Raw genomic sequence first — 23,284 nt, 5'->3', positions numbered from 1 at the left:
AGAATATGAACTCGTTCTTTCCCTGTCGATTTTGCAGAACTAACTATTCAATATAATGTGCATTCTCCATGCTGTGTACTTATCACGGCCTCTACTACTGAGAGCAACTTAGCTGTTTCACTTAACCAGCCTAGGAATAATTTCCACAAGAAGCTTCAGAGGAGGGAAAAGAGAAGATGTATATGTGTAGATGATTAAAAAAACACACACACACACACAAAACCTCCCCTGCAACAATCTCAAATTGTGTGTGCATGTGCACACACATATACATAGGCAAGGGAAATGATTAACCTTCCCAGCTGATGAATTTTGGCTTCAATTCCCTAAAGTAACTCTGTGCACAAAATAGACACATGGAAAGAATAACCACTGGCAACCAACTTGCTGAGGGTTGTGGAAAACTGGCCTGTGGAGCCCGGCAAGCTCTCACAAGAGATGTGCTGCGGTCTGCTCCACCGCACAGACCTCGGTGAACGTGCACTGCAAAAGCAGCATCGTGTCCTTCCCAGGCTCTCTGGGAAACCTCAGTGCTTAAAAGCAACCACCAACCACCTCTTCCCTCCCATGCTAATTCTTAACCCTCTCCCCCTAAACCATCCTCCCCCCCCCAAAAAAAAACCCACACGCACACAAGCATACAATTGCAAATATATGTACCAAGTTAAGTCAATTATTCAGTTAGTCTCTAAGGCATGCAACTCCATCGCATGGCCCCAAGGCCTCCTCTGGATACCAGCATCACTACTGGCAGGAGATACAATCCATTTACTCTAGGTCCCAGAAAGATGTTGTTTTAATCTACAAGTTTGTTTTCAGCTTGAAGCTGCCTTTTTTAAACAAAATCCCATTAGTAATGGCAACTCCCTCTGAAATTCATTAAAAAAGAGAGAACTGCTCCCAGACATTCTGTAGGTATCTGGGGATCAGCTTTAATGTATATCGCTACTGTACCTCTCCAGTTTTTCAGACACCTTAAGATGCCTATCCCATACCTGCTGGCATCTTAAGGAGAAGTGTTCCTAAACTGATGCTGCAAGACATTAGTGTAGCACAAATTTCCATTTATAGCTCTCCATTAAAAGGTACTTTTTCTCTTGTTGAGGTAAACATTGGCCTCAGTATGATTACAATCCACCTGTGCATATATATGGTCAAAAAGTTATTTCCCCTTACAGAGGGCTATATTTATTTAGCTGTAGTACAGCTGCTCCAAAGCCAGTTGGAGTCAAGCAGCGTGCTTTTCTGATGTGCTTCCCAGTGAAAGGCATCAGCTGCCAAACAAGAACCCAAGTAGGAGCCTGAAGAAACAGTATCTCTCAAAGGGTTTGTGTCCACCTTGCAGCTGAGCTCTGGGGTCTCAAAAACTACACGAAGCGCAGCCCGCCCTCAAAGCAGGGCAGCTGGCAGCCCCCTGCCCTTGCAGGCACCCAGGCCCGCGGCCTGGCAGCTGCGGCGCCCAGGCCCATGCCTGGTAATTCAGGGCCCCCCGGGCTGCTCAGGGCCAGGCACAAAACAGAGACAGGGCTGGGGGAGAGCCCAAAGTTAGCAGAGCAAGCATGGAGTCCTTCACCCTGTCCTACAGTGCACATAAAGGCACCCTGGAATGGTTCATTTTGGCTTTTAATGATTGCTTCCCCCCCCCCTTTTTTTTTTTAAACATACGACCCATTCTGTTATTTCTGCTACTTGTTCTGCATTTCCACGAGCAATGAACATAGCTTCTTTTTCAACATCTGCATTAGAAGGAAAGTTCCCTAGAACCAGGAATTAGATAAAAGAGCCTAGTTACATCACAAAATTCAGACTACACTGGCACAGAAGGGCTTTTTGTTTTTAAATATAAAGAAAACAAATGATGCTCCCCACAACCCCCCCAAAGAAACCCTAAAACTGTAAGTATCTTTTTCAACTGCTTTATTCTTCACTTTCCAGAAGACCCAATGCTTTCAATGAAATTAAGTCCATAACACGCTTTCAGCCCGGTCAAAGTGGTGTTCTCCCATCCACTATTATACAACTTACACAAATTTTCTCTTTTCGTTTGGCAAGGAGAGAAGAATGCTACTAGCAAAGCACATTTTATTTGAAGTCACAACCATAAGCAACACCTGTGATCACTAACCAGCTGTAGTTTATCTCAACTATATACTACACCTCTACTGTATGTATATATACATTTACATGACTACATACACCACAGATAAGAACCAGTTTAAATGGAAGATGATCTTCAGGAGTAGTAGTTTACTTGAATRCACTTTTCTTAAAAAGATGCATTATCCCTCTCCCCAAACAAACAAGCACCACACAAACAAACAGATTAAATTATGAAGGCTACAGATTATTCATAATGTCTTCRCAGTCATGAAGCAACTGTAAATAACACTCCTCTGTTTAAGTTCTCAAATGAAAACAGTTATCTTGCTTTCAAGAAGCTTTTGTAAGAAGAGCATCAAGGACTTTGGAGGTTTTTCACCTCCAAAAATTAAATTTGTTTGCTATTAAGCAACTAATGTGTACAACTATATATTTTTTAATGTTTAACCGGCTAGCTGTTAGTAAGGTTAAACACTGTGTTTTAAAGGACATCTACAAAGGTGAGAAAATGGATTTTAAAAGTTTCAGCTGGAAATATTGTAATTTAAAGTTAGTGTGATGGAGGAAGCTTTTATTCTTAAAACTAGAAACAGCTAATCTAAAATGATTGACACATGAATAAGTGATAGATTTATTACAATGAAGTTGAAAATTATCTCTTGTGGGTACTGAATGAAAAAAGAATGCATCACTATTGTTTGAAACTAATATTTAATATACACTTTAGAGAAATTTTTGATAAGAAAAAATAACATCATTGCCTTTAATTAAGATGTGAGACCAAGACAGTTTTCCAGCAACTGTATTTAATAATAGTAAGGGACTGTTGCAGAACAGAGAAGCTGACAGATGACATCATCCCCCACACACATACAGTATGAACTTTTCAGATCTTCCCTATTAAAAGATTGAGTCCTATTCCTTCTTCCCCCCACTTTTTTTAAAGTCACTGTAAGGCAAAATACACTCAAGGAATACAGTCAGAATGCCAAATATTAACTTTTGTTTTATTTCTTCATCTGTTAGGACTTTTTTTTAAATTTTTTTGCATGACAAACAAAATCAAATCTTTCCCAGTGGAAAGATTTTGGGGGGTTCTTTCCCCAAAAGTGACAGGTAAGTCATCTGTGCTTCAAAATTCAGCTTTTATAAGAAATTCTGCAATGTTGGTGTGAGAATATGAGTGAATTATATGAATATAGGAACATGGAGCAATTAGGAGTAATTAAAGCAGCTCAAACCTTTCAGAAAGACTACTACACATAACACTAAGTAAAACACTTTAAAGTAACTTAATTCAGCAGTAAAAAAGTTTCCACCTAAACTAACAATATTGTTGAGAATTGCCAGTGTAAGYGTGCAGAACATTAGAAGTCGAAGAGATCTAACTTTCTTCCGGAGTGAATTCCTAGTTACCCCATGCAACCTTGTATCAGATCTCCATACCAGGACTGTAGCTGTAGCTACAAGGAAGCTCCCTTGTTCTTGCCCTTTCTTATCCACTCTGCTAAGCGGTAAGTTTTGTGCAAGTTGGTCACATGCAGAGAATTTGTAATAGGAAAGGCAAAGTTTCTGCAAGACTTTGCAGTTGTTACTGTCACTTTTTGATCTTGTTTGCTGTGGTCTGTCTAGCCACATAGTGCAAAAGCAGTATCAATGTCATGTAAAATACAGTTGCGCTTTTGTACATACCCGGTACTTCTCAGCTAACTCTTTCCTTGCTTGTTTGCAACCCAACATTAGTTATACGCAAGATAGCTCCAACGCTGTAGCAGTTTATGCCCAGGAACAATTCTGAATGCCAGCTGAGCTACTCCCAGTGAAGGGTGTAACCTTATCAGGGGTTACAAACTAGCAGTATACCACCAAACTAACTTTTTTTACACTTTTAGCAGGGAAATCTCTCATCCTTCAAATCTGTTTTATTGTGCATTAAGTAATTTCTGTTCACTGGATAGTATTACATTTCCATGAAATATATCAAAACTAGGCAAAAATATTTGTCAGGAAAGCAAAGGGTTAAAAATCTCTATTATAGTTGCCACAAAGAAATAGTAACAAGTAACACCATAAAATATTCACTAAGATTTCTGCATTTGAAGTCTCACTTCTCCCCTTTACACAGGGTCACTATGTCCTGCCAATTCATCAGCTCCCAAAAATAAACTAGTTGAGTAACTAAAGATGTCAATAGCTTTTCACATTCCCTCCACACATCCAAACAGCAGGGCTCAGATGGTTACTTAAAAACAGCTAGGCATTCTACACTTACTGTAGAGCATTTTCCCAAGCAAATGCTGTCATTTACAATAACTCAGTTTTAGCTGTCACTTATCACAGAATTCCCCTCCACCTCCAAACTGTATATTTCTCTCATAAATCGAGTCACTTAGAAGGAATTGTTTTCCTGAAATACCTTTTAGCGCACAGCAAAACTGACAGGCAGGAGTAGAAGCTAAAATTCCCTTCCTCTTCACAATAAGAAAAAATAGCACAGCAGCTGATAGGTGTATAACAACCTGGGAAACCTGCCCCAGTAGCTATGCAGAACCACGCTCCAGACGAGAAAGTTGCTCTCTCTGCTTTATTTCATCTCTGACCTTTCTGATGAGACTGCCAAAGTTACACAATTGAGATTAGCATCAATAAAAAAGTATGAAATAACTCTGCATGAGAACTGGACCAAATCACCTAAGCGCATAGAACCAGAAATCATTACTTCTGTTCGCTGCCAACCTGATTTAAAGCTGAGTAAGTAACCTGGCTAGGGATGCTCTATCCAGTCTGCTCCATATAGAAATTTGGTGCCCAGCTTCTAGGGCAGAATCCAGAAGCATCAGTTCCACATCTCAAATTCCTACAACAAACATGAAGAAATTAAACATCTCTCAGGGAACCAAAAGTTGGCCTTTTAACCAGGAGGTCAGGAAATAGCCAGTCAAAAGGACCCAGAGAGGATGCGCAGGCATGTGCATCTGAAAGAAAAAAGTTCCTACTCTGCCTACGGCTTAGGTACCTCTATGTGGTGGAGATGCACAGCGTAGTCTCTTCTCTTTCAAGAGGGTGCCAGTACCCATTTCTGAACAACAAAACCAGCTCCCTCTCCTCAACACAGGAGTAACCTCCTGTGCAAAACCTACTGACAGAACACCAGACATGGGAGATGCGAATTCAGACCTGCGTATCATGCCTCCCCCTAAGGGGGCCACATCAATTAGCTATGAGCTACCTTTGGCGGGGGCAGAGTCTCCATCCCTGTTCTTAATGCTGTGCCACTACATGGTAGGTCAGAGTACAGTTCTGTAGTCTCTGTTAGGGCATTAGCAAGGCAATTACCTCATCTTAAAATGAAGATGATAACAAGGCACAAAAAATATAAATTACTTGTCAGCAGTGACATTGCAAGAAAGGGAAAAAGCTGGAAACAATCTTGCCTCATGTCCTTTGGCACCAGACGATACTTCCTTCCTGTATTGTGGGGCGGGTTGGTTTTTTGGGGGGTTTTTTTGCCTTCTCTTTCAAGTCTGCTTCTCTTTTCTCATAGTCATCTAAAATTTGCAAATTTAAGTGTAATCTCCTATTAGATCCAGCAAATTCCATGACTGAAAATCAAAGCAGCCTAGTGGCTGTCCAGGTCAGGGCAAAGGGCAAGACTACCTTTAAATTCTAGGTACATGTTATTTGTTATCACAGATCACTTCAATTTCAGTATGAGCCGCTTGCTGCATCTACAAATGAATAAAAAGCTCAATGAAAAGATAAATGCAAACAGTTTTCCCCAAAAATATTAACACAGGACTAATGTCCAAATCTGAAACTGTAATATCTACATTAGAAGAAAGAGAAAAACCATGAATGAACAGTTTTGCAATCAGTAGCTTGAAATGAGAGGCAAATCCTATGAAAGAGCTCATAAAACATTTCACCAGCTTTCACCAGTTAAATTAGGAAAAAGAATATTAAAAACACTTCACGCTAAAAGAAGAGATCAAGAATAAGATTTTACTTAAGATTTTTAAAGACAAAACAATAGCCATTGACTTCCTGGTGTGGATGTGACTTATTGGACRTTTTAACCCAACCAATACATCAGAAAATACCTCTCACTTTAATTTCCTGCAGATAGACCTCCTTAAGAACTGCCTGTATAGTCCCAGGCACAGCATTGCACCTTTCACTATCAGTTCAGATTCCTCAACTTGCTTTTGACAAAGGGACACCTATAAGTCCTCAGAGGTCTACACAGAGTCCACACCTTCGCTACATATTATTCAAACTGAAACAGTAAACAGCCACAATAAAACCCTATTGGCTCAGAATCTGGAATTAAGAAAAATGGTTTAACTGTAGGCTTATCTACACCATATAGCCTGAGAATTATATAGCAAGTTCAGTGGTTTCCAGTAGCTCTCATGATATGAAGAGCAGGAGACCCTCCTATCTTATGCAGACTTGAATAATTCTCACACTTCAGTATACTCTTTAGTAGATTTCTGCTCAGATTTCTGATGAGGGACTACAGAAACAAACGAAGTGGTTTAGTCCAATTTATATTTAAAAAAATCCATTTCTCCTCTAAATTCATTATGTTTCCTTTTGAAGTGGAAAGCCATGGCTGAAAGTCCTCCAAATTAATCAAACCTGAACTTTACTTCTTGAAGAAATTATTTTTCTGTGCCAGACACCAAAGAGTTGCTGTAAACATCACTGCCATCTCCACTCTTTGGCAGACCAATGTGTGAACCAGGGTTTTCTTGTTCGCTTTTTGTCATGCAACCCCTTAAGTCTGCTGTTAGGAGAGCAGATGGACCGAAGTTAGCACTTACAGCTAGAGCTCCAAATCTAGGGATAGTTTCAATATCAATATCTTTCATCATGGAGACATTAAAAATATTAAATATAAATATCTGCCTACCCTGGCCTCTTTTTATTTTGTGCATACATAAGCATATGTGTTTGTTTTGGGGTTGTTTTTTAAAAACAGTTTTGCAGTCGAACAGTCAGTCTTCCATAAACATCAACAGTAGCTTCATAATACTATAATATAGAATACTGTTCGTCAGGATTGGAATAGAATATTGGTTTAGATCTGTTACCACTGAAAAAGCCCACCTCTGTTTAAAAAACAAACAAACAAAAATACCCCTAAATGCCAATTCTACGTCACGCAAACCCAGTTACATAGTTACCACACAAATGCCTGGCAGGAAGCATCTTGTGGGCATTGCTCTGTTTTCCTATCAACTTCAAATATTAAATACACTGTCCCTTTAAGCAAATATCCTCATACATACAGTCAATAATTGTTGATGGTGAGAAGTATTTGGGCCACTGCCTTTGGTCTCATACTTGCCTAATGATACCTCTGGCAGAAGCGCCTTGTGGAGAAGTCCAGAAACTCTCTAAAAAGCAGCAGTGCAACCTGAAGTCCAGTGAAAGCTCCATCATCCATGCTGCAGAGTTGCCTTGCTTCTTTATGTCAAGCCTGTCCAAGTTTCTTCTCTCTCCTGTGCTGTACAACTTAACAAATATATGCTCATGTCACTCTAAAAAAAACCTGCCTCCTGAAATGCATGTGTATGCAGGCAGACTAACTCATTTTAAAATGCAAGGACAGATTACCTGAATGAGGAAATTGAATCTTCCAATATGCAATTTATTAATAGTAATGATTATTTAATAAAAGTTCTTCCAGCTGTGGAAGAAAACTTCACAAATCCAGGATTCAAATCTGTATTTTATTTCTGTTATTAACAAAGGCTTCTATATCTTAATTTCCTCTGTAGATAAAGGTAAGATAACTAGGTTTATTTATATTGGAAATTAAAAACCTTATTTGAARAGGCTTTGTTCATATCTAAAAGAATAAATATTGGCACTGATTTAAATGAAATTTGTTGTGAGGTACCCCATTATTCACTGCTTACAGGTGTACAACCTAAGCACATTATCACGTATTCCAAACTTTCTAGGTTTTTAATACCTCAATACTTTAAATGTTTATTCTTTTCATTACAAATTCAAATTTAAATAAATTTTTTATAAACAGTGCCACATTCTTATTTTCATGTTCTTAAGCAATAAAAGAGCATTTTTGTTACAGAACAAAATTTTTCTACGGGGCGTTTTCTATAGAAATAAGTAACAGCAATAGCAAAATAAGTCAGTTGGTACTACATCTGAAATATTTCATTTTTGCTAAAGAAAGAATAACATTAAAGCAAAAAAGCAACAAGGAGTCAAAATAGTTCTCATACATTTAAGAAATGTCTTCTTTCCTATTGAAGCATTTTGCATTCTTGCACGTATTTAGAAAGCCATGATAACAAAGACTACTTCAGTATCGAAAGTAAATTAGAAAAATGAAGCCCATAATCAAATGCAAAATTTTGCACAATTATTTACTTGCAATAACACCCTTTACGTGCAAGAGACTTCCAAATGCGCAAAGAGGATAGCTGGAACTCTAGGAATAATAAAAATGCTCACCTTTACAGTAATACTTTTTAATTCCTAGCTTTCATTTATAATATTTTCATTTATTTCCTCTCAAAATCCATTAACACCCTTGCTAAACAAATACCCTCATAGAAAGGCTGCATAATTTATTCATGCTATGTTACAATAGCTTCCAAATAAACTTATACTTTCAATTCAATGTAACACAGATTATATTATAAATATTCCAAATATCTACCATGTCTCATACAGGGTAACAGCTAGACATTGTCAAAAAAATTTTAAGAAAATAGTTCAACTTGGGATTTGCTAAGTCACAAAACCAAACTGTACCATAGGGGCAGTCTGGTTTCCCTGCCGGTTTCTCACACACAACACACAAACACACACACACGGGTCTTTGGCATCCTAAATTCTCTTCACTGGAATTGCCTAAAGCGGTCTGAATGCTTTGGGGCTGTGACTTATCTCCTCTCACCAAGGATTTGGCAGCACTAGGATTTTGTTCTGAAATGGTAAAAAAACAAGTTTGAAACAGGAAAATACTCTACTAAATTCTTCTCTACCCAAGTGTAGTAATTTCCCACAAACACAGCAAACTCTCCTTTCAGGAAGTGCTTGAAAGGAGGAACGATATATTATGGAGGAAGAAATAAAGCCTGAAAATAAAGACAGTCTAATTGCAAACTATGAAGTAAAACTCCGGAAGCCATCCATAAGCATTTTTAACATATGGCACTTTGTTTTAACTTACCTTCCAATGGTCTAAAGATGCTAATTCATGATCAAGAATCTGAACCGTTAAATACACTGTGAAACTGCACAGAACAGTTGACTCACATTGTTATAAAATTCTAAATAATAACGTAATTTATGATTGGTTACAATAAGACATAATAGATACAGGAATCCAGAAGGGGATGCTCAAAGAAGTATAGACATGCACAGAGGCAGCAGATAGGACTGCACCTACGTGCACCTGAGTAAGTGGGGTTTCACACCACGTGGCCTCCTCGAACATCCTGGTAATCAAACAGAAATGCATTTTCACCCCATAAGCTATACCACAACAAGGCAACCTGTAGACTATTCAGAGCTCAGGAACTAGTTTCAACTTCAGACTTCATCACAACGCATGCCACAGACACAGGGACAAGCATTTCGGCAGCTCTAGTGCCCCATAGCATGTAGCTGCCAAGAGCAGATTCCCATTTACCTGTGCTGAAGTGGTGCAGCTGATTTGGTAGCTGAAAATCAGCCATACAACGCCAGCACCATCCCACAACCAAACTTCAATGCCAAGTCAGTGGTTTAGAGTGCCTTATTAGTAAAAAGCTCTTAACAAAAGACAAGAACAACCATCCCGCTCAAAATTAACACATCTTGGTCACCGCAGCTCTAATAATACTAAAAGTAGCATTATGAAAAACACTGAATTATAATAAAAAGTGAAATTTAGTACTATATTCAAGTTCAAAAGAACAGTCCTCCTTATACACAGTACTCTAACACCACAAGGAAAACAAACAAACAAACAAACAAAAAAACCCACCCTGCTTTGTTCCTGGGAAAACTAAGTTATAAATGTGATGAGGGATTTGAGGGTGTGTAATACAATAGTGTGCATATATGCATATATATACAGGTACATATAAATATATATACAAATTTAATTTTTTCCAAAATAAATATGATAAGAAAAATATTACAATATGTATTATTATACTCTACCCCCTCCTATTGGTAAGCTATGACAGGGAGCGCCAAGCAATTTTTTATGTGAGAAGATAATATACAGCACAGAAGGAATAAAGCTTGAACGCTGACTTGATTCCACTTGCTATCTCCGTATGTCCCAACACTGAACATGTAACACATCAGCAACAAATTTGGTAAAATATACATATATCAATATCTATCTCAGAACTGGTTCTCAGTTTGTTGCCTCAGTCATCAATAGTATTTAACTTGTTCCAATCTTTATCAATACTTAGGTCAAACTTAATATTGGACAACTTCAAAATTAATTTTCAAAAACTACAAGATAAAGCATTACTCTATGTTTTTGCCCCAGGCCCTTCAAAATGGCTTCATACTGCTTTTTTTTTTTTTTTTTTTTAAACACTAATCACTTTGCAGCCCCCTCCAAATCTAGTTTTTCCCAGTTTTTAACTTCTTGACCAACACCAGCTGCCAAAGCAACAAGAGGCATTGATGTAATTTACTGGCACATAAAAGCTACTGCTGCTTTCATTTCTGAGTGATGTAGATTTCAAAGAATATCTGTCCACCCTCCATACTATACATAGAATCATTAATGGATTATATGGATATAGGCCTGGTGATAAGGTAGCTGGAAGTTAAACCAAACATGATAAAAAGCATTAACACCACCAAAAAAGCAGGAAACTCACAAGATTTATCTCAGCCTCCCTATGTGATCACTTGCTCCTGAAAACTCAAATGTTGGCTCCAGTCAAAAAAAAAAAAAAAAACAAAAACCTACATTTTCCCCCAGTGAGAAGAATACACCTTTTTTCATAGTAATTCATATACTTTTTAGCTGCTACAGGGGATTAGCAGAGCAGCGTAGCAGGCCTGCCATTGGAGACGGTTCAGAAGCAGAAGTTATGCAAAACGCTCAGAGCTGCTTACAGAGCAGCCTCACGCGGGAGCACACGCTGCCAGGCTGGGCCCGGCAGCGGCACTAGCTGCCAATGAGCTTCCACCCCGAGCGCAAGCTGCTGGAATGCAGCTACAAAACTTTAAATCATCACTAGAGCAACCATCTCTTTCAGGGTCCTGTACGCATAGCGCAACTGAGGGATTTCTTGGTTGCAGTGCTCAAATCATGCTAGAGRGAACTATGATTCAAAGCAGGAACAACTCCCCTCTGACAGATGGCTCTGCGCCACACTACACCAATTATTAGGGGAGGTGCTAAAGACGATATTTCCTTGAATTTGCAGTACATCCCTCCTATTTACAAATTGCTCAGCGACAAGTCTTCCATTTGGAGCTGACTCACTAGCCTCGGCTTGCCTGTGCCAGAATTTGCTAACTTTGTGGACACGTGTTGCAAAACTTCGCTGCTGCTGCCTGCCTGGTTCCCCCAGGTCTGATGGAGGAGTGGTTTCAGAGGAGTGGTTTCTCTCTCCCTTTACGTCACTTAGAACACAACTAACTGCACTGGAGACAATGTGCACATTTCTTGTATTTCATTTTAGCATAAATTGTAATTTAATATGACCAACACTAAGACTGTATACAATGCCTTAAAAAAGCAAAAAAAAAATTACTATTTTTTTTTAAGGCAGCAAACAACAAAAACATATCAGCTTTTATCCCAAATATAAGCCCTTTTTATATCCTCATTCCATGCCTTGATTGGTAAGTCAGAAAAGTGGCAGCTAAACATTCACCAGAGCTCAAGGGAAGCCTAGACAAGCCTCTGGAGTAGAAACTCATCAAGAGTTGCTAAACATATAGAAACCTCACCCAACTCAGGAAATCCCCAAGTTGAACATGGCAAGAAATTTGGAAGCATCACGTACGCTTGTCCTGGTTTTATACTCTTATTTTCAGCGTCAGCTTAAAGGACTGTCTGGCAGCTCGAAAGGGTAACATCACTGGAGGGATGAAAGGCCATGGAGTGCCTCGAAAGGACCTTCTGCAGCTCTGCAGCTACTGCACACAGCTGAGAGCAAGAGCGAAGATGCAAAAGCACAAAATAACGCCGGGAATGAGTGCTTTGGCTCTCAGGAGGCTTTCATGCTGCTAGTACACATGCTGTAATCCTCACCACTATCACTGCTATTCTTACGTGCCTCAATGGGTTAAAGGCTAGCATAGGAATGCCTTCCTTTTGCTAACATGCACACAAGGTACATCCAGGCCTAATTCTCCTGAGTACCACAGGATTACTCATGGACATAAAAGTTACCTCCTCCTTTGTGTGCCAGTCCTAAGAATCCTGGCCTAAAACTTTTTTTTCCTGTCAGGCAGGTTGTGAAAAGCAGAAGATTTAACATAAGGAATGAATATACCACATTACTACCTGAAATGAGTCAAGGAAATAAGTGCTTAAAAAGATTTTTCTAAGTACTGTTTCTGTTTTTCCCCAGAAAGTAATTTTGATATCAAAAAACTGAGCATGACGTAGGTCAGTCAGTCAAGACAGGAAGAACAATACAAAGAAAAATGTACAGATATGTAACAACATAGTAATACACAGCTTAAAATATCCTCACTTACTTTGTATTAAAATGAAATGATCTGATAAGCTTACAGAAGGATCTCTGTGAAGGTTAGTTGGTCAAGTGATAGGCCTAGTGTTGTAGTTAATAAGCTCAAAAAAAAAAAAAAAATTCAGCAAATCACTATGTTCTTCATTAAGACACCTATATTTTACATGAAGTATTTGGTTAACAACCAAAAGAAAGTAATAGTGATAAGATGATATATACGTTCAGCTAAAATAATACATTCTAGTGGAACACTAAGATATTTTAAAGTAGCTTTTCATTATTACAGTACCTTTCATCAGATGGTACTCAAAACAAGCCTCACAGCTTCATTAAGACATCAGCAATGATGGTTAAAGACAGCATTTTTAGAAAGTTGCCTCTAATCTTGGAAAGGCCAATTTCTGAATACCAGATCTGAAATCTTTTGGATCTGTTGTTTAATGAATTCCAAGTACTTCCAAAACAAAACTAAATTGGTGGAAATTAAAGGTAACCAGCACCTTCGAAAAACAATTCTTAGGTAACTTCAGTTGCATCCACAAGAACTTAATTTTGATGATCTTTCCAAAGTCTTAGCTAGAAGACTTGCTTATACAGCATGTCAACGGCACACTCCCAATGCCTTGCCCTATCCATCAGCCAACACTGCCTGCGAGTTACATATTTACTGCTCAGTGATCTTATTAAAAAAGAAAAAAAAAAAAAATCACTAAAGCTGAAACAGCATGTTCAAAACTTATATCTAGACTAACCTCTCTTTCAACCTTTTATTTTTTGTGGTCTAACATAGAAATTCTCCCCATTGCTCTTCTGTTTCCAAACAAGATAGCAGAACCACAGTTGCTTAGTTTAACATAGTTGTTTTTTCCCACACCAGCATACAAGAAATCAGACTGGAGCAGGAATTATGCTAAATCTGCAGGACTATTAGCAAACTCGAACGATTGTCACTTGCTGCATAATCACATTAAGAACATGAATCCACAGATTCCACAAGCTTTCAAAATCTTCCGTGATTTCAGATAATACAGGTGGTGTTTCTGCTGAGTATTTCAAATCTATGATTTCTACGACCAGCTTCACTCCTCTTCTCTTTTCCCCCCCTTTCTAAATTTCGGGTAAAGTCAAAGAGGAACTTGGCAGTTCAATACAGAATACATTCTCTTTTTAGCATTTGCAATGCAAATCTAGGTTTTGTTCAGTACAGAAGTCTTGCACAATAGCCTGTGTATACGTATTCGTTCCAACAATGCTGTCCTATGCAATCACTCCGTAATTACACACAGTCATAAAGCTGCTGCTGTTGCTGCTTGGAACTGCAGTCTCGCCCTCTAAACAACCTAATATCAGTCTCTGCATTAGGACACTTCTCTCTCTTCCCCTCCCTTGGCTGCCTACTGCTTGCTCCAACACAGACGGCCCCTTCCACCGTGCCCAAAGCATTAAGGCAGGATGTAATCAAATTATTTTAGGTATTATCAAAAATAAGTTATCTGTTTTAAAGGGAATGCCAAGTAAATCTCTGTTGAGCAAAGAGAATATTGCTTTAATTCTGCAGGCTGCAACCACACAAGGCTTTACGAACCAAAATAAATCTTGCTTATGCCTATTAAAAACCCTAAGTATTATATAAGACGCTCACAGATGTGCGTGGGTGTATTGTCAGCCTTCACTGGTAAACTGCAAAGAATCAGTCCTCTTCAGTTGCTGTCATAGAAAGCCGTACAATTCAGAGCACGGGGTTTTCAGAAATTATCTAATCAAGCCCTCTTCGCCACCCCCACTGCATAAATCCAATTAAAAGAATATAATCTTTGCAAATCCAGAGGCGCTGTGYGTTTAACAAGTAACTGAAAAAGCTGTTTCTTCGAGCTTCCTTTCTCCAAGCCAAAGCGGCTGCAGGAGAGCGTGTTTGCCCCGCCGCACGCCGAGCTGCCCCAGCGCCGGCACAGAGCACGCAAAAAGACCGGGCTGGGGGCGGGGGAGATAAAAAAGGCAGGAAAAAAACCCTCGCACACCATAAAACCCCACCGACGGGCAGCTCGCCCAGTCACGGACACAGCCTCAAGGCGCTGCGGCGGCCAGAGCCCTCGCCAAGACCCACGTTGGAGCAGCACGAGCCAGGTCGCCCCGAGGCGCGCTGCTGCGCGGCCCCGCCGCCCCCTCACCTCCGCAGGTGTTTTTCCTCCTCATCTTGCAGCCAGGCACCCGCAAACAAAGCAGCCAGCGCTCCCCCTCCCCGAGGTACCCCCCCGTCAAAATGGCAGGAAAACGGAAGCAAATCGAGCGAAAAATTTTGAACTGCGGAAAGCGGAGGGAAGGGAACGAAGCGGGCTTGCTCACCTGGGGGCGAGGCAGCGCGGCCGCGGCGGGCTCCGCGGAGGCGACGCGGCGCGGTGGTGAGCAAAGGAGAGGAAAAAAAAAAAAAGAAAAAAAAAAAACTTTGTTTCTTTCTCTCCGGGACTCAGGGAAAGCGTCACTTCCTAGTGCGGTAAGCGGGGAGGCTCCCGGGCTCCTCAACTCCTCCTCCTCCCGCCTTCCTCCTCCTCCTGCCCCCCGCCCCCCGCTGCTGCAGCTGCAGCGCGGAGCCGCGGCGGCGGCGCAGCTCCGGGCCGGCACTCAGCATCTGCTGGCGGCGGCCGGGCCCGCCGCCCTTTCCACGGGGCTCGGCCTGACCCGCGCGGCTCGGCTCTCGCCGCTCTTTGCAGCCCTGATGTGGCGGGCGACCCCCGCCCCTCGGGCCGTGCCTGCCGCCCGGCACAGCCTGGAGGTTGCATGCCCCGACTTCAGCGCCAGCCTCGCCGGCCTGGCGGGACTTTGCGGCTCGAAGCTTTTTGTGTTTTAAGGAACCGCTTGTACCACAGGAAAGCACGCTTTCTGTTTCCCCTTTTTGGTCCTTTTTCTCACAGCTCTTTCTGAAGAGAGTGGAAAGCCGGGGAAGGGAGAGAGGTTTTGTATCTAGTACAAATCCTCAGATCGTCTCTGTGCCGTTGGCTGTTTTACCAAACACCTGAAATTCCTTTTTTTTTTTTTTTTTTTTTTTTTACGAGAAAATCACTCCTGCCAAGTAGAAGGAATACTGTTGAGGTTTCTAAAAATGTTCAGATCATCTACTGGAATATGGCTTCCTCTGTTGCTCGGGCTGAGAATTTAAAAAAAAGGGGGGGGGGCAGGCGCCCCGCAGCGCGCTGGCTCACGGCTGCTCCCCCTGCAGGCTGCCCCCAGCAAGCAGCCACACGGCCCGCATGGGACAGGACACTTGCACGGCGCTCACGGACCTGGACTCTCGTCCAGTGAAGGCTGCCAAGCGGGGTGAAAACGCCAGCCATTCTTCCCTCAACATGCACGCAGCCACGTGTTTGCCTTCATCCAGTGCAGCCAGGTCAGCATAGCGTTTTTCAGACCAGGAGGGCAATCTCACTTCTGGCATGTATTGCTTTACAGAGTGAAGCATATGAATAATTTTTGCACTGTTCACTCTAGTTTGCGTTTCTTTCACAATAGTTCCTGGCTAAATATACAGAACTTTTCACCAGGGAATCTCAAGACGCATGGAAACGGGAGCCCAAAGAAGTGACTTACCATGACTACAAAGCATGTCTGATGCATAGCTGGGTTTCTCTGACGAGTGCCAGGTCAGTAGTCCAATTACCACACCCGACCTTTTCCTGTCACAGCACAGAGAATAATAGTGAGACACGGAGGTGAAGAGTAAAATAGTAGCCACAGGTACTACTGATAAAGTTTCTTAACAGGAAGCAGTTTCCTACCCAAAAATAAAGGGTAAACCCCTGAACTCAGTGACATAGATAGCAAGAAGTCATATTCACTTCAGAAGCCAGGATATCAGCTGTAATTTCTTGAGTCAGCATTGCATTTCCTCTCCTACAAAAGTAGTTTTGTTTTGTTTTTCTTTCACAACCAAATACATCATTTGATGCAACACGGGCTCAATAGGATGTTCAAAGAAGGCTCTTCAATACTACCATTAATACCTCTACTCTTTCAAACTCCTGAACAGATAGAAACAGTAGGTGAGTAACTATTCAGGTCAATACAGAAAGAATACTCACAACTGCTCACAAGTTACCTAATGTGTAAAGCAAATTTAAGTAATTGAAAATATGATGACTAAAACAGAAGTTAAAGGGATACAACACATTAGTTTGATTTGTCCTAATTTAAAAAAAAAGGCAAATTCCTTAATCTGGAATTATTTCCTTCTCTGTTATAGGATGTAAGGCAATTGGTATCTTCCATGAAGCACATCAGTTGTTCCTAAGATTCAAACTGCTTATCTCAACTTTCACTCAAAAAAAATCAGTCTGCTATGATTGTAAATCATGTTGTAACAGCAAAGTGTAGGCCTTCCTTACAACCAGAACAAATGTGTATTATACTTCACCTGTTCAGAATTTGGGAAGTGAAATGATGAGCAGAGCCTCATGTTTCACAATACATAATTGCGTAGCAGACAATGAGAGAAATGTCATCATCTGGCTACAAGATTCGAACATTGTGGGGACCAGGAAGTATACTTTCTACCCTTGCCTTGGAGAAATTTTAACACTGGCAAATTCTGATAGTTCTTTGTCCCCTGAATAATGTATTGGGAAGGTAGGTAGGAATCCCTTCTTTCCTGTTCCAAAGACGACATAGTAAGCTTTCAAGCCCAAAGCTGAAAAACACTATAAGATGCAAAATCTTTAGGAAAAGATGGTACTTTTTCCTGGACATAGCAACTGAGATAGGAAAAATTTGCCAGCCTGTAGGCATACACTCAGTTTATAGATTTGAAATGGAAGAAGCACACTTCAAAGCCATCATGACATGAGGAATACTTGTACAGCTGTATCACTGTTCATCTTACTGAGCAAAAACATCTTTATGAAACATTTTGTAAAGATTTTGCCGTTATGCACTCTTCTGTTGTTTCTCTGTTCCTCATGTTATGCAGCCCTTGTAACATTTTCTCCAGACTAGCCATCATAATTTTCTTCCTTGCAGTAGCAGTTTTTGCTGTGCCTTATTTTCTTTTCTTCAGGATATACAGAAACTGCATTCAGGCTGCGCTTCCATCAGTTTAACAGTAACAAAATTCAATACACATATACACCCTGTTATGTCATTATTTTATTACTACATTAAAGCAGGAGACTAGAAGATTTCCTAGTTATCATCATATAAAATCTTTAAGCTTCTTTGGCTGATATAGACACATCTTGTGCTATAGCAACATCAACTCATATCATTAATAAACTAGATTGCACTGAGTCACAATTTGGATTAGAGGCTATGCTTTGCATACTTATGTTTTGCAAAACTGGGACATACTTTCAGTAGGTGGCACTCTTTCCACCAAATCAGAGTAGAGCCAATGCTATGTTCTCTTTCTACCTGTCATGAGTTGAACAAGTGCTCCAACACTCTGGGAGGTGATACAGAGCTTTTAGTTCTCTTCAAAATTAAATATAAAATGAAGGCCCTATTCACTATCGCTAATAATAACTACAGCCTTTGTAACAGAAGCATTAGATTCCATTAAGCCTAAAACTGCCAACTGATAATCACATTGTCTACTAAAATTTCCTCTGAAACTTCCACTGGATGTGATATTTTTCTTCAAAAAATGAATAATGGCACAAAACAGTAATGAATAGCCTCTGTGTTTATCCCACAGATATGTTCAATGCTTGAGGGCAGGGCTGCTTCTAGGCAGGCTAGAGGAACAGACCGACATGAACCACATGAAGTTCAACATGGACTAATGCAAAGCCATGCACCTCGGTCAGACTAACCCTTTGCAGTTGCACACGCTGGGACTGACTGGCCACTCAGCTTCACTGAGTAGGATCTGGGGGTCCTGGCAGGCAGAGGGTACCAGCAGCATGCCGCAGCAGCATGCCGCAGCAGCAATGAAGGCTTGCAGCATCCTGGGCTGCAAACAGGAGCATGGCCAGTAGGTGAAGGGAAATGATTATTCCCCTTTACTTGGCATTTGTTAGACAGCATCTGGAATACTGTGTCCAGTTTTGGGCCCCCCGGTACAAGAAGGTTGTTGATGAACTTGAGCAAATCCAGTAGASAGCCAAGATGTTTGGAAGCTGGAGGGTGTGTCCCACAAGGAGAGGCTGAGGGGAACTGGGCTCTTTTAGCATGGAAAGGAGAACAGGTACAGGAGATCTAGTGCGAGCGTTCAGTACCTACGAGGTGTTACTGAGTACACAAAGCCAGGCTCTTTACTGGGGTGCATGGTGGGAGAAAGAGAGACGATGGTCATAAATTGAAACGGGGGAGGTTCCAACGGGATTATCAGGAAAGGTTTTTTTCCCTGCAAGGACAATGAAGCAGTCCAACAGGTTGCCCCCTGAGACTGTGGCATTTCCATCCTCAGAGGTTTTTTATGACCCAACTGGACAAAGTCCTGAGCAATCTAGTCTGCACTCAGTGTTGACCCTACTGTGAGCAGGAGGTTGGACTAGAGACCTCCCAAAGTCCCTTCCAACCTGAATGGCTCTATGATCAAGAAGCATTCCTTTTAAATCCTTTTATCTCACAGAAGATGAGGTTTAATTAAATGATAGTAAAATACTTTGAAAAAGTATTATATGAAATACAGGTGATTGTCATGCAGTTCAGGTTGGTTGGGTTTTAGTTTTGAGGGTGTGAATTTAGAAGAGCATCAGCATAGATACTAAAACAAACATTCCATTATAGTCAGCATTTTTCAGCTACCATGTTACCAGAGAAAATGCTTATTAAAAAGTTTTTTTAAACATGATGAATTAATCCTTATTATAGAGAAAGTTTAATTTCCCCAGTATCARTGTCTTTCTCCCATCTTTGTCAGAATTAAAACCAACCACTCAAGAGGTTACATTTGAAATATTATTCTAGGGTACAACTTTTCCTTGGAAACCTGATGCAGTCAGATAGAATGTTTAGAAAGAAGGGTTTTGTCCTTTTTTTAAAAAGCTTGCAAAAAAAATCTTGCATTTTATTCTTCATGTCTCAGAGTTTAAAACTAAAACACTAAATTTGCTTTTCTAACTTGAACAAGAATCAGCTTCTTTGATTAGCCTAGGGAAAATAATATGTTTATTTATAGAGCATGTTTGTGTAAATATGCGTGTATATCCACACACACTGGAAATGTCATGAACTGGCTCCTTGAGAACCATGACGAGACCTTGTTACATGAGGGAAAGGGAGGGACGCTGTGGTTTAGCAAAGAAACCGCATGTAAAAAAAAGAAAAAGTCACATTACTTAAACACTACTGAAAGAAGCTCAGACACCATGGTGAGAAAGATACTTTAAGAACCTATGAAGTACAGAATTATGTAGCATACTGGAAACCAGACCCACTGAAGCTTTCTTCCTAATTTTGACAGGTTGTGTAGCCTCGAACACATTTTGCAGTCCTTTCTGCATTTACTATTACTTTTCCCAGAATCCTACTGTTCTTTGTTTGTTTGTTTTGCAAACAATAGTTTGTGGTAACATTATTCACTAATTACAATTGAGAAAAAAACAACATTTGGAGAAGCTAAGTGGTGTACTGAAGGCCACACAGAGGTTCAATAGCTGAGCTTGGATTAGATCCGAATGCTCGAGTCCATATGTAAATTCATCTGTCACGCTATGCTTTTACTGTATTCTAGGAGCTCAGCCTACAGATTGTACTAGAGCACAGTATGTCCCCTCACTCAAGTGCCACTCATCTACACGGACAACTACAGGACACAAAATATTTAATCTTGCTCAACTTGACTGAACAGTAGCACGGGTCCTTCTGAAAATTAGGTCCAAGTTACCTTAAGCAGGATGATTTAAAAAATGAAGGCATCTTAAATAAGACAAAAAGCTGTATGAAAACTGCCTCTGATTATTTCTTACATGGATAAAGTAGAAATGATATTTTCTTACCTACTGTATGAGAGGAACCATTAGAAAAGGAAATAATGAATATACCTGGTATTCTGAAAATATAAAGCACTGTATATTTATTAGCTCTATGAACTATTATTACTATTATATAGACATACCTTGGAAAAAGAGCACAGATTAGTAGCTCTCCACAAGATCAGGAAAACTTCAGATCAGTAGAACTAATCCTGAAAAAAAACAGTGGGGAAAAAAGGATCAAGAACTGGTGGGCAGGATCTAAGTTAACAGCAATAGCATCTTTGATTTGTTTTTGATATTTGCCTGGTCAAGTACTAATTCTGCATTAGGCCAGGATGTAGATTATAATAATTGGAAATTACAACAATGTATTACTGAATTTTTACTTTAAAAAAAGTTTAAAACTACTCACCTCTCCCAGTCATTCCTAGAAATGAAATAAAACAGAATAGCTCTTTATTTCTAAGGCTGTATGCATGGTTTTTAATTCTATAATCACTGAATGGTTTGACAACCACTATTATTAACAAATTTCAACAAAGCTTTCTGGAATTTACCTCTCTTATTATGTAATACAACAGAACACAACATCTTTACAATTACTATGGATGTATATATATCATTTCCCAAACCTTGGGGTTTTTGAAATTTGTGGACCTGCTTTCAAAAACACATATATTGACTCCTTTACCATATTGGTTTCTCAGTGAATGCTTTGTTCTACAGTTTTTATGAAATTCAGTTGTAAAACTCTCTAGAAATCAAATGAATGGATTTTTTTTTTTTTGGTAATATAATTTCAGGCTTAAGTAGATGACTGTCGGGGGCACCAAGGGCAGGAGCTGCTCCGCAAGGGACAAGGTACCAGTGGTGGCAGGGCAGGGAAGGGCCTCGCAACCAGGGCCTGTCCCATTGCCCCACAAGGGAGCAGGGCAGCCAGGGGCAGCCCCAGCCCTGGGCATCAGGCAAGCCCAGAGAGATAAGGTAGGTCCAAAGGCAAGTCCATGGATCAAGGGCAATGGGGCCCATGGCCAGGTACAAGCATGGCTGCCATGCAGCTGCAACATAGCTCAGGCAGGGCCATGAGCAAGAGCCTCAGCTTAAAGCAGCTCCCAGGCAAACACAGCAGAAACCTCCAGTAAGGCTTATTTTTGAAGGTAAGCTCCACTGAGACTTCTTCTCTCTCTTTTATTCCCAAGGCCACCAGCTGCACTATGTTTAAGTTGGCCCTGAGCCCAGGCAGCAAAACTCTCAGGAAGGGGAAGGATGTGCTTAGGCCCCCAACAACAACAAACCCACAAGAAAAAGCATTTTGAGAGCATTTAGTACACAGTAATATTCACAGCTTGACTGGATTCAGTGTAATAACTAAGGTAAAAATACTGGAATTTGATGAGCTGGAATATTTTTTCTGTCTTTATATATAATATGCATGCTCCATAACAGCAGTGATTTTTAGTGATGATTGTCTATCCTGTTTCTTTAATAGTCTGAGTAGACAAATTTATTACTGAAACATGAAATAGTTAACGAGTTTGATTAGTATGTTTAATACCCTGTTGTGCTTTGGTTTAACTTGCTTTTCACTTTCACATACATTATATTCCTCACACATACACCAATATGAAGGCAGTGCTCTCCATATCTCCTTTCTTTCTTGAATATGGAAAATAAAATCAACATTCAAAGCTGATCATTACTACTCTAGGAAGAGGGCCTATAGTATTCAGCCTATTAACAGGAACTGTCAGATCAGAGGAGAAAGGTTTTAAGATTTCTTTATGTCACAGTATTTGTCTAGAACTAGGACTAATGGCAACCAGTATAAAACAGCAGTCCTGAAGTTTTATGTTAAGAGTATCTTTGCACACACTCCTTTCCAATGGCCCAGAGTAAAGAAAACAGAAATGCAGTTCTGTTTAAAGAGTCCTTGGTATTTCTGTTCTTTCAAATGCATCATCTAAAATTTAATTCTTCTTCAAATTATAGAATTTATAATGCATTTGGAAATTGAAATTTCCACTGTTTTCTAGTGAGAAAACAAGTGCTTTCAGTTCCTTACTGCATTATGTAAAAAAGCATTTCTGTTATCAGCATCATTAAAAATAGTATCCCTTGTTGAAAAACTATTTAAACTATTTATTGCACAAAAAACAAATAATAATGAAACTCAGGCACAAATGCTAATTTTCTAATACCACCAGCTAAATATAACAATTCTGCATCCCAAAATGTAAGTAGATTATTAGCCCTATTGTTATCAAGAAATTACTCATAATTAAAGTTGCATGGTATATAAGTATCTGGAAGATTTGGAGCCATGTTCAATATTTCTATTATGTATACAGGTATGTATATATTCATATATGTGTGCATGTGTATATATATACATACATACATATATGAAAGAGCATCCTTGAAATTATCTTTCACGGAGAACATCAACCAGGATCTTCTGAGCTTCAATAGCTGATATTTTATGAGTACCAGTCTCAAAGCCTGCTTCAAATCATTTGACACTGATGATCACTCAAGGAGCTTTGAGCCCAGGCAGGCTTTAGAGACAGTGGC

The 23,284-nt window shown here is 40.0% G+C and overlaps 1 long non-coding RNA gene across 1 annotated transcript; it reads right to left on the bottom strand.

Annotated features, from left to right (window-relative positions):
- Positions 1-8,522: 8,522 nt before the first annotated feature.
- LOC112964042 lies at positions 8,523-21,158 on the bottom strand. The gene is made up of 3 exons (XR_003252818.1): positions 20,854-21,158; positions 16,389-16,474; positions 8,523-9,066 (listed from the first exon to the last, which is right to left on the bottom strand). It is a non-coding gene; the product is annotated as an uncharacterized LOC112964042 (long non-coding RNA).
- Between the last annotated feature and the right edge of the window lie 2,126 nt (positions 21,159-23,284).

This window comes from Apteryx rowi, unplaced genomic scaffold, assembly GCF_003343035.1.
Source record: "Apteryx rowi isolate R43461 unplaced genomic scaffold, aptRow1 scaffold_183, whole genome shotgun sequence".
Lineage (NCBI taxonomy): Eukaryota > Metazoa > Chordata > Aves > Apterygiformes > Apterygidae > Apteryx > Apteryx rowi.
Note: the sequence above shows the minus strand (reverse complement) of the source record. Positions and strands in the feature narration are given on the sequence as shown.